Source organism: Chaetodon auriga, chromosome 3 (assembly GCF_051107435.1).
Source record: "Chaetodon auriga isolate fChaAug3 chromosome 3, fChaAug3.hap1, whole genome shotgun sequence".
Lineage (NCBI taxonomy): Eukaryota > Metazoa > Chordata > Actinopteri > Chaetodontiformes > Chaetodontidae > Chaetodon > Chaetodon auriga.
In genome coordinates, this window is record NC_135076.1 from 2,818,763 (window position 1) to 2,833,304 (window position 14,542).

Here is a 14,542-nt window from a genome sequence, read left to right on the forward strand (position 1 = left end):
GAGAACAGAGGGACAGAAACAAGGACAAGGTGGAAAAAATAGCATTGTGGAAGAACACTGCTTTGAGTCAACCTGATGCATTGAGGCGCTTTACAAGCTACACTTTCAGTTTAAAAGATTTTAAGAGATAATATTACAGACAGAGAGTCGCTGTGATCTGTGTACAGCTCATGTGTTCCATCAATACCAGGCGCTATTTTGTACAAACGCTGAACACATTGTTACTTTTGACCCCCACGAAAGTAACACATGGGTGGGTCAAAAGTAACACGACAGTATAAACTTAATTTTTTTTAGATGATTCTTGTTTTTATTAAAAATGTCTGCCAATTACCTTATTAAGATGTATCTTCAAACACTTTATGTCCTTCATTGAGAAAACATTACATTTCATTTTCAATTTCCTATTGTGTCTTTGTGTTTCCCTTCCCCTCTGTCGCGTGTCTGTCTCTCCCCTGTGTGTGTGTGTGTGTGTGTGTGTGTGTGTGTGTGTGTGTGTGTGTGTGCCTGATCCGACACCTCCTCTCCTGAACTGTTACAGCTACCGACGTTCCCCCCTCTCATCTAACCTGCCGTGCATCGGAGATTGGCTCATCATGGAGGCGTGGTTTCCCTCCTCCTCCCACCTGGCTGTCCGCTCACTGGATTGGTGCAAGGTCGGGGCCCGTTCACCAATCCCCAGGCGCCAATCGAGGACTGGATGCAGAAAGGCTCGAGCAGACCGGCAGTCGGGGCGGCTGTAGAGCAGCGCGGCAGACGTGTCTTTTGTGTGTGACTGTATTGTTGGTGTGAGGGGCACTGGGCCAGGGCCAGTTTCAACTCTGATCCTGATATTGTACATGGAGGTAGTGTTTAGCCACATTAGGAATAAGGGGTGCTGATTTGTTGTTTATGTTAAATTATAGTTAATCAGAGAGGGTTTTGTTTTGGATTGTTTCTCGTTAATTAGCTTTAGTTTCAAAGTCCTTTTTTTGGTTTTGATTGTTTTTTGATTCGTCAGCACTCGCTGGCCCAGTTCCTTTTAGGGTTGGCTCAGGTCGTGTCTGTAATCATCATTTTCCTTACCTTTATAATAAATAACTTTGCTTTAACCAATTCTAACTGGTCTATGTTGCTTCCCTTTTTCCACCATGAGCTAGGGGTCATAACATGAACATTCATTCATTCATTCATCTTCTTTACCCGTGCATCCCAATTCGGGGTTGCGGGGGGCTGGAGCCTATCCCAGCTAGCAATGGGCGAGAGGCGGGGTACACCCTGAACCGGTCGCCAGCCGATCGCAGGGCCACATACACAGACACACAGACAGACAACTCACACACTCACACTCACACCTACGGACAATTTAGAGACCAATTAACCTAACGAGCGTGTTTTTGGTCTGTGGGAGGAAGCCGGAGTGCCCGGAGAGAACCCACACATGCACGGGAAGAACATGCAAACTTCACACAGAAAGGCCCTGCCCAACCCAGGGTTCGAACCAGCAACCTTCTTGCTGTGAGGCACGCGCACTACCTGCTGCGCCCATAACATGAACACACCTGATACAATTATTCAATCAAGACCCATCTGTTGACACAGTAGAAAAACGCCAGCCTTTCACCCAGTATTTGTCGAATTGTCCATTTACCTTCGTAGCAACACTGTGACTCCTGAGATCTACCTGTTACAGTGACTATTTTTGCCTTCCTGACTGCTGTCTTCTTGCGCCCAGGTGCTCACCCTCGTGCTCCTGACGATGCCCTGTCAGCCTGTTGTCATGAGTCATTTGGAACTCTCTGGACTCTCTCCCTGCCTGTTCACTCTCAGTTGACTCTCCAGCCTCTTTGTGTGGATGTCCTAAGCTCGTCTGTTGCCCATTTTTGAACTGTCCATTAAAATATTGCCTTTTTACATATCCTTTGTATCCAAGTCTGAGTTTCAGCGTTTGGGTCCGTTTACTTCTGTACAAAACTCTTAACAGATTTATGTTGAAAGAATTTCTCCATGTTATCTGTAGTTTTACTTCCTGTCGTCTCTTTCCCACCCCAGGTTAGTTTCATCTGTCCCTCATTAGTCTTCCTTCTTATCAGTGTGTTTTCTTTCCTTCAGTTGTCAGCATGTGTTTTCCCCTTGTCCTGTGTCTGTTAGTGTTCCTTGTGCCATACTGGATCTTTGTTTAGTAATCTGTATTTTTCCTTATTCTTGGCCTTTGACCCAGAATGATTTATTATTTTTTTTTTTTTTATAGGAATCAGTTGTTGTCAAAGCTTGTGTTTTTGTCTCTTGCTTGCCTGCCTGGGTGTCCTGCATTTTGGTTCTTTTTTTAAATGTCAAACATAACAAGTATAACTGTTAAAGAACATTTAACAGTACAGCAATATGTGAAACAACTTGTCATCAAAAGAATTTACTGACTGTGATCAGACATACATGGAAACTTTCCACAGTTCTGGTGTGTATGCTGTATCTGCTGACAGGCATATCAGACATCTGGAAATTGCAGTGTGTCTTTCATAATCTGTTATTTTCATAATAACTCTACTTTCCTTAATAAGCACATAAAACAAACAGGAACACAAAAGATGTGACAAACAATAAAGAGCATTATAAGGAAGCACATCTATAATGAGTGTAAAGAACTGATTAAGGAGCTTTTTAAACATAAGAACTGATAACTTTTTTTTTTTTTTTTTTTTTTTTTGAGAAATTGACTCATTCAGTCAAATGTCACTAATATGGACACACACATTACACACTAATGAAGACCATAGCAAGTCCTTAACATTGCTTATTCCAGCTCATCAATTGATGGCACTATTGTGTTCAGTTTGAGAAGAGAAAAGCACGAAAATCTTTGGATTAGAGAAGCTGTGAGTTGTTTGACTGATGGAATGACTTAAATGAGGAATTTGATCAAAATAGTCAAAGAATTTTCTCTCAATCAGCAAATCTCAAATGCCAGGCTGCAACAGACAAGACAGCCTCATCTCCACTAATAGAGGCACAATATTTTCACTTACTGGCCCCATTTGCACCTCATATTAACATGCAATCTGTATCTAGATGTCTCATTTGGATCAGGAAAATCAGGTTAATGCAGGTACACATGTACAAAGAACTTTGTACTGATTGCAATCAGTATACAACCAGATTGGCCAGACTACATCTAGAGGTGGTTTAATTTCAGCCCCATGTAAACAGCACCTGTCCAGTTTGTCCACAAACAAACAAAACATCAGCCTGACTAACCACCTAACTCTGCCTCTTCCTCCTTTCTTAAGCAAGCTGTGCCATGTTGGTGTTGACAGCCCCAAATACATCCAGGGAGAGTCCAGATTTGTTTTTTCTTTGGTTTATTTCCCCACAAAGTCACTGTGTAGAGAACGCTGCTGCATCACAGTGAGTGAGACAAGACAAACCTCTCTGCATGTTGCTGGTGTGTAACCTGAATGCTAGTGGGGTCAGGTTAACAACTGCCAAACAACTACAGACTGCTGCCATCCAGTGTGAGGCTGTGGGGAAAGCTGGCATGTTCACTTGGTAGACAACAATACTGTTAGATGCCAGTGAAGGCACTAAAATGAGAGATATTACATGAGTGCTACAATACCGTAGGTGTATGTCTTGGTCTGGAGTGGGTGCTGTGCTAGACTGTACTTACAGTACAGACTGTACAGTCTGTACTGTAAGTACAGTCTAGCAGTTGAGTATTTCTTATGACTCTAGATCAGGAGTATTTCTTAAAATACATCAGTAATACCCTTTTTTGTCATTTCAGAGACAAGACAAATAGATTATTAGAAGGAACTATGAACACATAGCAGATATATTAGGATTTTATATTATTTGAATTGCAGAGTAAGCCACAAATAGCATCAATGCAAGCTAAGATGTGCGATTTTTCAAGTCCACCATACTGCCTGCCTAATTTGCATGTTGAGATCCCTTTGCTTTCAACAGAATCCAGATAACAAGAACACGTGTTAATACCATATTCATCCATATCCAGACACAGATCACATCTCATCATCATGTAATCTCATCTAATCTTGCCACACATAAGAAAACTAAATAAATGAACACATAATACCAAATACATTTTAAACTCACACTCTTTTCCAGATGTAATCACTCACTTCAATCGCTTACTACAAAGCTTGTTTCTCTTATTGTATGACAGCAGTGAACATATTTTGCAAATAGTACTGCTCACAGAAGTTCTCTCCACATAGGGATAAACCCAGGATATACATTAATTATTTTGTCAAGGAAAACCTCAAATCTCAAATGCTTATATTTCTCACCCTATAACAAGAAGTGAGATTGTGTCTCAACTTCTCACTTATGACAAAGTGAACACAGCCTGGCCTCCCTGGGTAGCCTGTTCTACCTGTGTCCCCTCAAGTTGTACATTGTCAGAGATTTCCTTAGTTTTCTATCAGTCATGTATTCTGCCACCGTGTATTCTCTGTTTAGGATCAAACAGAATTCCAATTTACTTTGTGATTTGATCTTTTTGGTCCAATATTTGCTGTATATTTTTTTGGTTTTGAGATGATTTGGTTTGGCCAAATTGTTGTCTGTCCTAAGCCCTGGTCTGTGTGTGCAGAGCTTCAGGATCAGCTGGCAGAGAGGACTCTCAGCTTTTTTCAACTCTTGGCACTGACGGTTCCTTGTTTTCCTAGGAGTGGGATGGAAGGTGTTCATAAAATTTGATGACTCACTTTTGAATTTTAGTTATTAAAGGCTATTAGCCAAGATATGCCCTGCATGCATTATTGGCAATGTGTCAGTGACCTCTATGATTTTGCACAATTCTGCAGGGATTCCAGCGGATGTTGTTCCCAGTTTGGGGGGTCTTGGCTGGTTAGTAGACCCCTCACTTCCATATAGTATCACTGGGTGTAATTCATTTTGAGACAGGTCTGAATTGGAGTGTCAATGTCATTTGGTGTGGAAAAACCCTTCCCTCTTCTCTTCTTTATTTTACAGAGAGGTAGACCATTTAGTTCTGAACCAGCCAGTGCATCCGAACTCGCCCCTGGGCCAACAACACGTGTGTCTGCAGGATCCAGTCTATAGGCTTCAAGAAGAGCCAGGAATGTCTTTTCAGTAATGACAGTCACAACTGTCCCTGTATCTATCTTAAAGGTTAAGGATGTATTTCCAATGTTGACAGTAACAATCCATTTTCAGGGCTTGTTACCCCACCGACTTCCCCAGAAACTCCTGTTTCTTATTATTGTAGTTCTGCGTGCCACACCTGCCACAGCTCTGGACATTTTTAGCAAAGCTTGTCGCTTCTTGTGCTGTGTTTCCCTCCCAGTGTCACTGTCTCACCATCAATCAATGTTAACATTAGCCTCCTGCAGTTCTGATGGGTTGGGCTTTGCTACCCATGCCATAAATGACCGAGCGGACCTGGATTACCCCCTCCACTCTGTTGAGTTTCATGGCTCCACTCTGGCCATTCTCCCAGGCAGGTGAACTCAAACTCCTCCTGAGGATTAAACGTCAACATGTCTATTTGTTCCTGTTACCCACACCACTTCGACACCATGTAATGCCTGCTTGACACTTAACTAGGAAGAAGAACATTTGGGGAACACTCAGCTGTGTTTAATAATGCTCTGATTCATTCCACACAGCAAAACACACTGTCCTTCCTGGCCGTTCTTCGCTAACGTCACATACCTTGAGGTGTTGCAAGATGGATACTGATGACCACCTTCAAGGTACCATTACTATTGGAAACCTATTTATTACAGGCTGATTGACTGATCCAGATCCATAATCCTGGATCACTGCTAAATGGCCAAATGGGTTGAAATTTATCATTTAAGACAGCGCTCCCCAACTTCTTTTGTACCACGGAACGGTTTTACGTAAAGCAATATTTTGACGGACCAGCATAGATTTGCGATCCTCTCGCCACATATTACGCAGAGCAAGCTTGGTGCTTGAGACTCACTTGAAGCGATAAACCTGTATTTTAAGTAGGACTGCTGATATTGTTTCTTAAATGCAGTTTTCTTTTTCTTGGAAGATGTAGGCTTTTCTTCTCCTTTCTCATCATTTGGCCTTTTCCCCTTTCCGAAGAAGCTCTCCAAAGACTTTTTTTTTTTACTCATTTTTGCTAGCTTGTGGGCTTACTTTTTTACTACTGTATCACGTGACCGAGCGGTTTGACATGTGTACAGAGGCACTTCTTTCAGACTCTGATGATCAAAAAAATATTTTTTGTTCAGTCTTTCTGTGCGACCTGGTACCAAATGGTCCACAGGCAGTCCGTGGCCCAGTGCTTGGGGACCGCTGAAACACAACGACTAAACTGCTCTTTCTTGTGTTGCAGTGCACTCAGAAACATGACTTCTGGTTTGTGTTTGCTAGAGTGAGGCTAGATTTACTGCTTCATCAGCTGTAGTAGTCATTTTCCAGTATACTGTATGTAAGATGAGTGCAAAATTATTCCTTTTGTCAGCACAAATAACAAAACAAACAGAGATGCAGGTGTTTGAATGGCAACATCCCGCCGGAAACAATTTCAAGCTTAAGACCTTCAAAGCCAGCGACCAATTCTCCCCCTGCTGTATTCATTTAGAGAAGAAACCTTAAATCCTTCAGGGATTGAAAGTGGCTAACACCCCCACACCCTTACCCAAACAAGGCAAACATATGTCTCACTGCTATAATGCTGCAATTTAAAAGCTGCTTCAACAGCTTCTTCTAGGGTCATTCAGACTGCTTCTCTTTGAACTGATGAAATTCTCCCAGGATTCTGAAGGCAGCAGGGTGTGTGTTTCACCTGTAACTTGTGGCTTAGTGTGCACCAACATACTGTACATCAGCTGCCCACTGAGGATATAATGCAAAGCAACTATGTATTTTTGTTTATTTCACATAAATAACTTTATCAGGGTCAACCCCGGAAGCAATTGGATATTGTCTACACTGTATGATTTTGTACTTTCAGTTTTTCTACTGCCGTTTATAGTCATTGACAGTATGCATGAGTTTATTGGTTCACAAAATAATGTGCAGAGAAAACATGGTGACCATTGGAACAGGTGAATGCAACTAAAAGCGACATAATCTGCTCATATAGAGAGTTTATGTAAGCTGCTGTATTTATATCCAAAGCCCTGCGGATCCATGACCACAAGTTTCCTCTGAGAAAAATGATCAAAACTATCAGTGGATCATGACGGGCAGAACCCTGTGTTTAAGTTGCACAAAAGTAAGGAATGTGACTGGCCATGACTGTCACAGCCCCTAACATGCCCACCTGTAATGTATGGTTATGCTTTCCTCCTGGTCCCCCTCCATATCCATGTGCTACACTGGCGCAGCAGCAAACCCTGCAACCAATTTACCAAAAGGGTGTTTGGCATGCCCCCTACACACTGGGCCGGGTGCACTTGACTGCATGAAAATAGAGTCCCTCATCTCAACAAAAACTAAACATTGCATGTAAGGCAGTATTAATTATAGGACAATTGCATTAGATTATGTTGTACACTTATTCAATTGTACTACAGGGGACTGCCAAAATGCAAGAGTTCAACAACTGTAACCCATGTGCAACCCAGTTGATAAGATGTAAAAGTATAATATCTTCAGCTGAGACTCCCAGGAGAGCCTCTTAAAACCTACATCAAACTAAAAGGACAGAGAGACAGTCAGAAAGGCACAGGAGGGCTAAAGGTAAAGCTCAAAGTAACAGTAAGTGGCAACAGGACTGAAGGGTACAGGGAGGACAATGACTGGCTCATTATTTACAACTCTTTATCTCAGGTTTAATGGGAAAACCAGTTCCTAATTGCTACAAATTATCTTGCCAGCGGTTCACAGGGCAGCACATTAAATCATTAGCAGGTTCAACCCTGTCTTCTGTTTACACAGGGCATCCTGATTGGATATTCCTCTCACTGCAGACACACAGCTGATGGTTTCTAGTCAGTGTGAGCAGCAAAAAGTTGCATGTTTAGACTACATTAGTAGTAGTCACACTGAAAGCCCTAAAGGGTAATTTCAACCACTTTCAATCACCTTTTTCTGCTTTTTCTGTCACAAATATGTACACACACACACACACACACACACACACACACACACACACACACACACATATTGCTGCTGATAGCTTTAGCTGTCCGATCTGGTTTAATCCAGAAGCATCCATATTTTAGACTATAAGGATCTTTAAGTAGGAACAACCGTGTGCAGTAGATGAAAGCTGGGCCTCCCTGGTTACATTACATACAAGGAGTGGGTAACACCAGAATCATTAATATAAATACAGAATGAACTCATGGTTGTGATTAGGAAACCTTTTTCATTTTCTATCAGTGTGGTTGTAATGCTATAAATGATAATATCATTAATAATGATAATGAAAACTTCATTAGAGACATGTGTATGTTGCATTCTGTCTGCAAGCTCAAGAACAGGAGCAGAAGTCCGGCCAGATTCTATAAGCTAACTAAAGATCAACATTCCCTGCAGTATTTCTTTAGGCTCCAGTTATTTTCACTGTCAAACGACCACGATCAATAAAATCCATTCAGCCATTTTGCTTCATGACTGACATTCCTCAGATGAATGTGAGGCTGTCATGATGGTAATAACTGATGACAAATCTATTCTACAATATGAACCGTCTGTATATTATGTTGCCCAGAGCCAATAACCCAGAGACACTTCTCAATGACCCACCAGCTGATTTGAGAAACATTTGTGTAAGCAAAGAAAATGTGTCACATTTACACAATATCTGTGTTCAGTTATTTCATCTTGGACCTACTGTGAATATCATCAACAACGATGACAAGAAGAGAGAGCAGAGCCAGCAGGGTCAGATGTTCAAACCAGGAGACACTGGACACATTTTACACACCACTGCACTTACAGAGTGAAGACTAGCTTTGTTCCAACAGACAACTAATATATCAGATATTCATTATTTAATTCATGATTTACAGCATTTTATCTCATATACAATAAATAAAGGATTTGTTTAATGGTTAAGTAAACTTTGTATTCAGACCTGTATGTGAATGTGAAATATTTCCACTCAGTATTCTTAAAACATGAATCTTCTCCTGTAAGGAAAACACACCAACAGTTGTCTTATTTGTGCTATTATGAAAAATAGTAATTAGTTAGTTATTAGTTACTTCATTAAAAATTAACAACATTACTTTATTATTTCCATCCAAAAGTAATGTATCACTGTGATAAGTAACTTTTTACCTACTTTTTAAAGATCGACTTTGAAATGCAGCCATTGCCAATAGTGCTGTGCCATATGACCAAATTCTCACATCCTGCTGCAGGTCATTTCCAAGTCTTTCCTGCTTGCATCCATAACATGTAAAGAACGCGAAGCATCATCCAAATGAAACATTTCCCATCGAGCATGCTAAGTGCTGTACTGAGTCAAAATTAGTGGAATTACAGTAATGTGGTTCTCCATCACTGGATATGAAACACAGGTTGAGGACGTAAAGAGACAGAGGATGAAAGCAAAGATATGGAGGAAAATATAAGGACCACAGTGAACATTGTGGTCCAGAAGGAGAGGAGAGTCTTTCAGAATTGACAGAGAGGTGTTTCTTGACGAAACACAGAACATGCAGAAGAAGCTGTCAGTGCCTGAAGAGGAAAACAGAAGGCTGAAAGCTGAACTCCACAAGGCAAAAGAGGCGATTGGATGGAGTGAAGAAGAGATGGACTCTCTTCACCAACGTCTCCTTGCTCTGGAGGAAAAATATGCCAAAGCCTTAGTTTATTGCAGAGAGTTGAAAAAAGAGCATGAGCAGATCATTTCTCTTAATCAGAGCCACCGTGGTCAGAGTGAGAAAATGAAGACAACCTATGTCCATGAAAGGATAGACTCCCTCAGAATGAAAAGTATGGTGAAAAAGAGAGGTGGAAGAAAGACACCAGCCAGCTTAAAGAGCTCCTCAGTGACAAACATGAGGAGATCAGCAGAACCAATAAGAAAAGAGAAGCTTGATCCAGAACTCACCTTGGCCCTGCTGAGCAGCACACAGTCGGCTCTGAAAGAGAGCCAACTGAAGTGTGAGGCCCTCGAGGAAAAGCTCTTTAAACAACTGGCTGAGACAGAGGAAAGTGAGAAGAAAGAGCTCTCGGAGAGAGCAGAGAGCTTCAAGAAGGAGCTCTCTGACAGTGAAGAGAGCATGAGGAAGGCAGCTCACTGATAAAGGAGAGTGCTTTCTGGAAGCGCTCTCTAAACTCTCTGAGAGCTGGGAAAGGAGACCACTGCAGTGGCTGACAGAACAGAGAGAGCTGAAGGAGGTGCTGCTCATAAAGCAAAAGATCTGAAACTATGATGAAGCAGAGAAGAAAGAGGACATCCCGCTCCTCAAAGACGAATATGTCCAGCTGCAGGTGCACTGCCTTAGTTCATCTTTTGGATTCCAACACCTTATTTTAGAAGATCAATCATTTGAATGTGTCAGTTTGGTCTCTGCATGATGGTGATGGCATTTCTCACTATTTTCAGAATTAATACAAAGCAATCACTCAATTAATGGAGAAAATAACCAGCAAATTATTCCAGAGTGAAAACTATAGTTAACACCTTGCAGTTGTCTGCCTCCCTGAAACATCAAGTTACACTGATGTCCATGTCTGTTCAGACTCATAAAATATATGCAGTGAAGACTGAAGAAATTTAATAAAAAAGTATTTAGTAGAATAGAAGTTGGAAGCTATCGTTATATCAACATGTGTGATCTTTCTTTTACATTAATGCATGACGGAGTTCTTTTAATATTTTTAACATATTTTCCTGATTGTACTTACATACTGTTACTTGTGTAACATTTTCAATGCATTAGATTAGATTAGATTAGATAGATTAGATTCAACTTTATTGTCATCGTCAGAGTGCAAGAGACAACAAAATGCAGTTTAGCATCTAACTAGAAGTGCAAATAGTTATAATATCAAAAAAAAAGAAAAAAGAAAAAAAGAAATACATGTCAGTAATGCAAGTGGCATGAAGTATAAACAGTATAAACGGTATGAGGTAGGTGCAGGTAGTGCAAGTGAACCATAAAAACATGTGCAACACAGTATGATTTTTACACTGTGGTAATAATAGTTTTACTTAATTAAAAGATCTAAAACGCATCACAATTCAATGTCCAAAGTGCAGCATACTGTTATTTTTGCCAGTTTAAAGGTAAGGTTTGGAATATACTCATATTTTTTGTGATAGTTGAGGTTAATCGCCTGTGACAGGCTACACATGTTCACCTGAGATTCATCATGAACAATAACTTGAATCATGTTTTGTTGTGTATCTCATTAGTGATGAAATTAACACCTGCCTAGCTGGCACCTTATGCCACGTTCACATCATATGTGACAGATGGCAAAGATGGAAAAGATTCCAATGTCATGCCAGTGTTCACGTCATCAAGACAGTTGCACTACTGAGCTGGTGTTTGAGGATTAGAATAATGTGCATTAACAATATTACACCATATGCGTAGTTTGATTACACTGAAAGACATTTTTTGGCTTATGTGAAAAATCAGTATTTGTTTGTTACTTCAAGGATTTCCAAGTTATTAAGGGCCAAGTTGGATATATCAGTTTTTAGAGAAGTTCTGTTTTTGTAATTACAACTTGGAAGTTGACATGAACACTATTTACATGATGCAGCACAGCCAGAGATATTGTCTTTTTTTATTCCGTGCGTTTTTCTTTCTTGTCAAAACCCAGCCTACATTCCCCACAATGCAAATCAACTGAATCAGCTAGCTATGAAGCCTCAAACAGAGATGAAGTATGTGCTATATAGGTCTGGTAAAGCCACTTCTGTCCATTTGAATCAGAGCACAAACATAAAGATTCATTATTGCTGAAGCTTTTGTAACAAGCATGATCTGATATCACATGTAATTATGATGCTGCAGAACAATCATTAGAAATGATCAATCCTGCTAGTCTGATGTCAAAGCTTTTTGATTCTGGGGGGGGGGGGGGGGGGGAAACTGGACTGTTTGACTGCAAAAGAGCTTCATGAAGGTTTGGCAGACTTTGGAGTGGTGGTGCACTGTTCTACTGTGGAGCAAAACCTGCACAAATAAGACCTTCATGGAAAAGTCATCAGAAGAAAACCTTTCCTTTCCAGCATCATCACCACAAAATTAGAGTTAGAAGTTTGCACATCACATCTCAACAAGCCTGATGCATTTTGTAAAGAAGTCCTGTACACTGATGAATTTAAAATACAACTCTTTGGCCATAATGAGCAAAGATATGTTAGCCTGAATTTCATGATAAGATCACTCAAACTGTCAAGCACAGGGGTGGATCAATCATGCTTTGGGCTTGTGTTGCAGCCAGTGGCAATGGAAACATTTCACTGGTAGAGGGAAGAATGGATTCAATGAAATACCAGCACATTCTGCAATCAAGCATCTCACCATCAGTAAAAACAATGATGAAAAGACGATGGCTTCTGCCTCAAGAGGCATTGCAGAGGCTTTCACAGTCCTCCGACCTAAACCTCCTCAAAAATCTGTGGATAGAACTCAAAAGAGCAGTGCATGCAAGATGGCTATGAATGAGACAGAATTGGGGAAAAATAGATGAAAATCCCCCAAACAAGAAGTGAAAGACTCCTAGTTGGCTACAAAAACCTTACAAGCTGTGCCAATGGGGATGTTACCAAGTAGTGACCATGGAGGGTGCCCAAACTTTTGCTTCAGGTCTTTTCCATTCTTGTTATTTCAAAGTTGTTAAAGATAAAAATAAAAAAAGAACTCTTGCTTTGATTATTAAAAATCATTGTTAACTTTATGCTGTTTGGAAATCAGGTCATCTTTTACTTGTTTATTCACAGTAACAGAAATATTACCCACTGTAAACCTTCTAAACAACACTGTCTTCTAGAAATAACATTTACATACAACTAATTTGTATTCATAGTTGGGCTGTGGTGACAAATGCAATCACGGCTTTGAAAATGTTCAGAGTCAACGTTTGTTTAAGTGAGTTAAATATTACATTTCATGTGCTGTGCTGGAGTCACAGGGAGGTGGTTGGGGTGCATGGCGGGTGTATGAAGTGCAGTTCACGCACAGACTGTGGTTAGGTTTAGACAACAAAAGCACTTTGGTTAAATTTAGGGAAAGATCATGTCACCTCTTCTGGGTTAGAACAGACTATGATCTTTTCCTAATGTTAACCAAGTGCTGTCAGCGCCTAAACATACATAAAATTTGAACAATGCTGTAGTCATGACGTGTGGATAGTCCACTACAAGATTGCCTTTTTTGGAGGAAAACAAATGAAATGCGTCATCAGTAAACATTTTACTGATATGTTCAGTATCAATATTTTTGCTTAGGAGTTTAGTCCCATGAAACAACATTTTAAATCTCAGCATCCTGTGTTCAAAAGCCAAAAATTAGCCAGATGTGATGCATTTCACACCTCTTTATCATGGCGTTGGAACAGGCTGCTCTACAATTGGCAGTATTTAGCCAAGCATGCCAGCAATAATGTTGGTCTGTCTAGAGTAAATTAACTCAACAACTATCACTATTACTATTCTCAGCCTGTCTCCAATACAGACTGGGGTTCAGGTAAATCACAGTCCTGCACAATATTTTGAAAATTTCCTGTATGCACCTTGTGTTATAAGCCATGTGTACTCATGTTTCGGTTACTAAAATTCACTAGCAGTTGAAATACTTTTGTGTTTTCCTCTGACAAGACTGCAGGCAGCCGGGGTCCAGGCAACTGAAATAATGTGGATATAAACTATTATGTATTATGCAGTTTCTTTATGTATTTATTCATTCTGTTGTGACCTTAAGTGAACTGCAGAATGTAGCAGACTGAAAAATGTGTGATACTGTGAGTGTGCCTTCGACTACAGTGGTATTTCGTACCTAGTAAAGGAGTGTGTTTGATTCACTACCATGGCAGTACCACATATTGGGGAAAGCTGACGCCAATAAATTTCAAAGGGCAGTGAAAGTACTGACAGTGAAACAATAGCGAAACAAAACAAAACAACCGCTTCACAAGTGCCCGGCACAACACGAAAGCCAACAGCTCAGGTCAAGACGCAGCAGTCCACCTACATCTTAAGGGCAAGGGACACTCATTTAAGGACAATAATGCACATATTTGGGCCAAGGAAGACTGATAGTTTGACAGGAGTGAAAAAAGGCATCCATGTCAAACTGGAACAACCATCACTGAACAGAGGAGGTGGTCTATGACACCATTTATCAGCCACTTGTAATGCAGTCCTGAGATCCCTCCTGACCAGTCAGAACTGGAGAACCTCTTTATTTTCTAGAACTTCAAGCAAGTCCAGTTGCCTTTGTAAAGCACTTTGAAATGACAAACCAGAAGTAAATATTGATGGGAATGGCCTTAGATTGTGAGCTCCACATTTGGAGAAGTAGAAGTATGTGTAAATCAGTGTAATTTCTGTTTATGATTCAGTTGCTCCCAGGACCAGCTCAGCATTTTGTGCACTGTTCAAAAATTCCCCAAAAAAACC

At 40.5% G+C, this 14,542-nt stretch overlaps 1 protein-coding gene across 7 annotated transcripts in view; it reads right to left on the reverse strand.

Annotated features, from left to right (window-relative positions):
- The window catches only part of ptprfa (protein tyrosine phosphatase receptor type Fa), a 328,374-nt gene that overhangs the window by 274,926 nt on the left and 38,906 nt on the right, over positions 1-14,542 (reverse strand). The gene's annotated exons all lie outside the window — the stretch shown is intronic.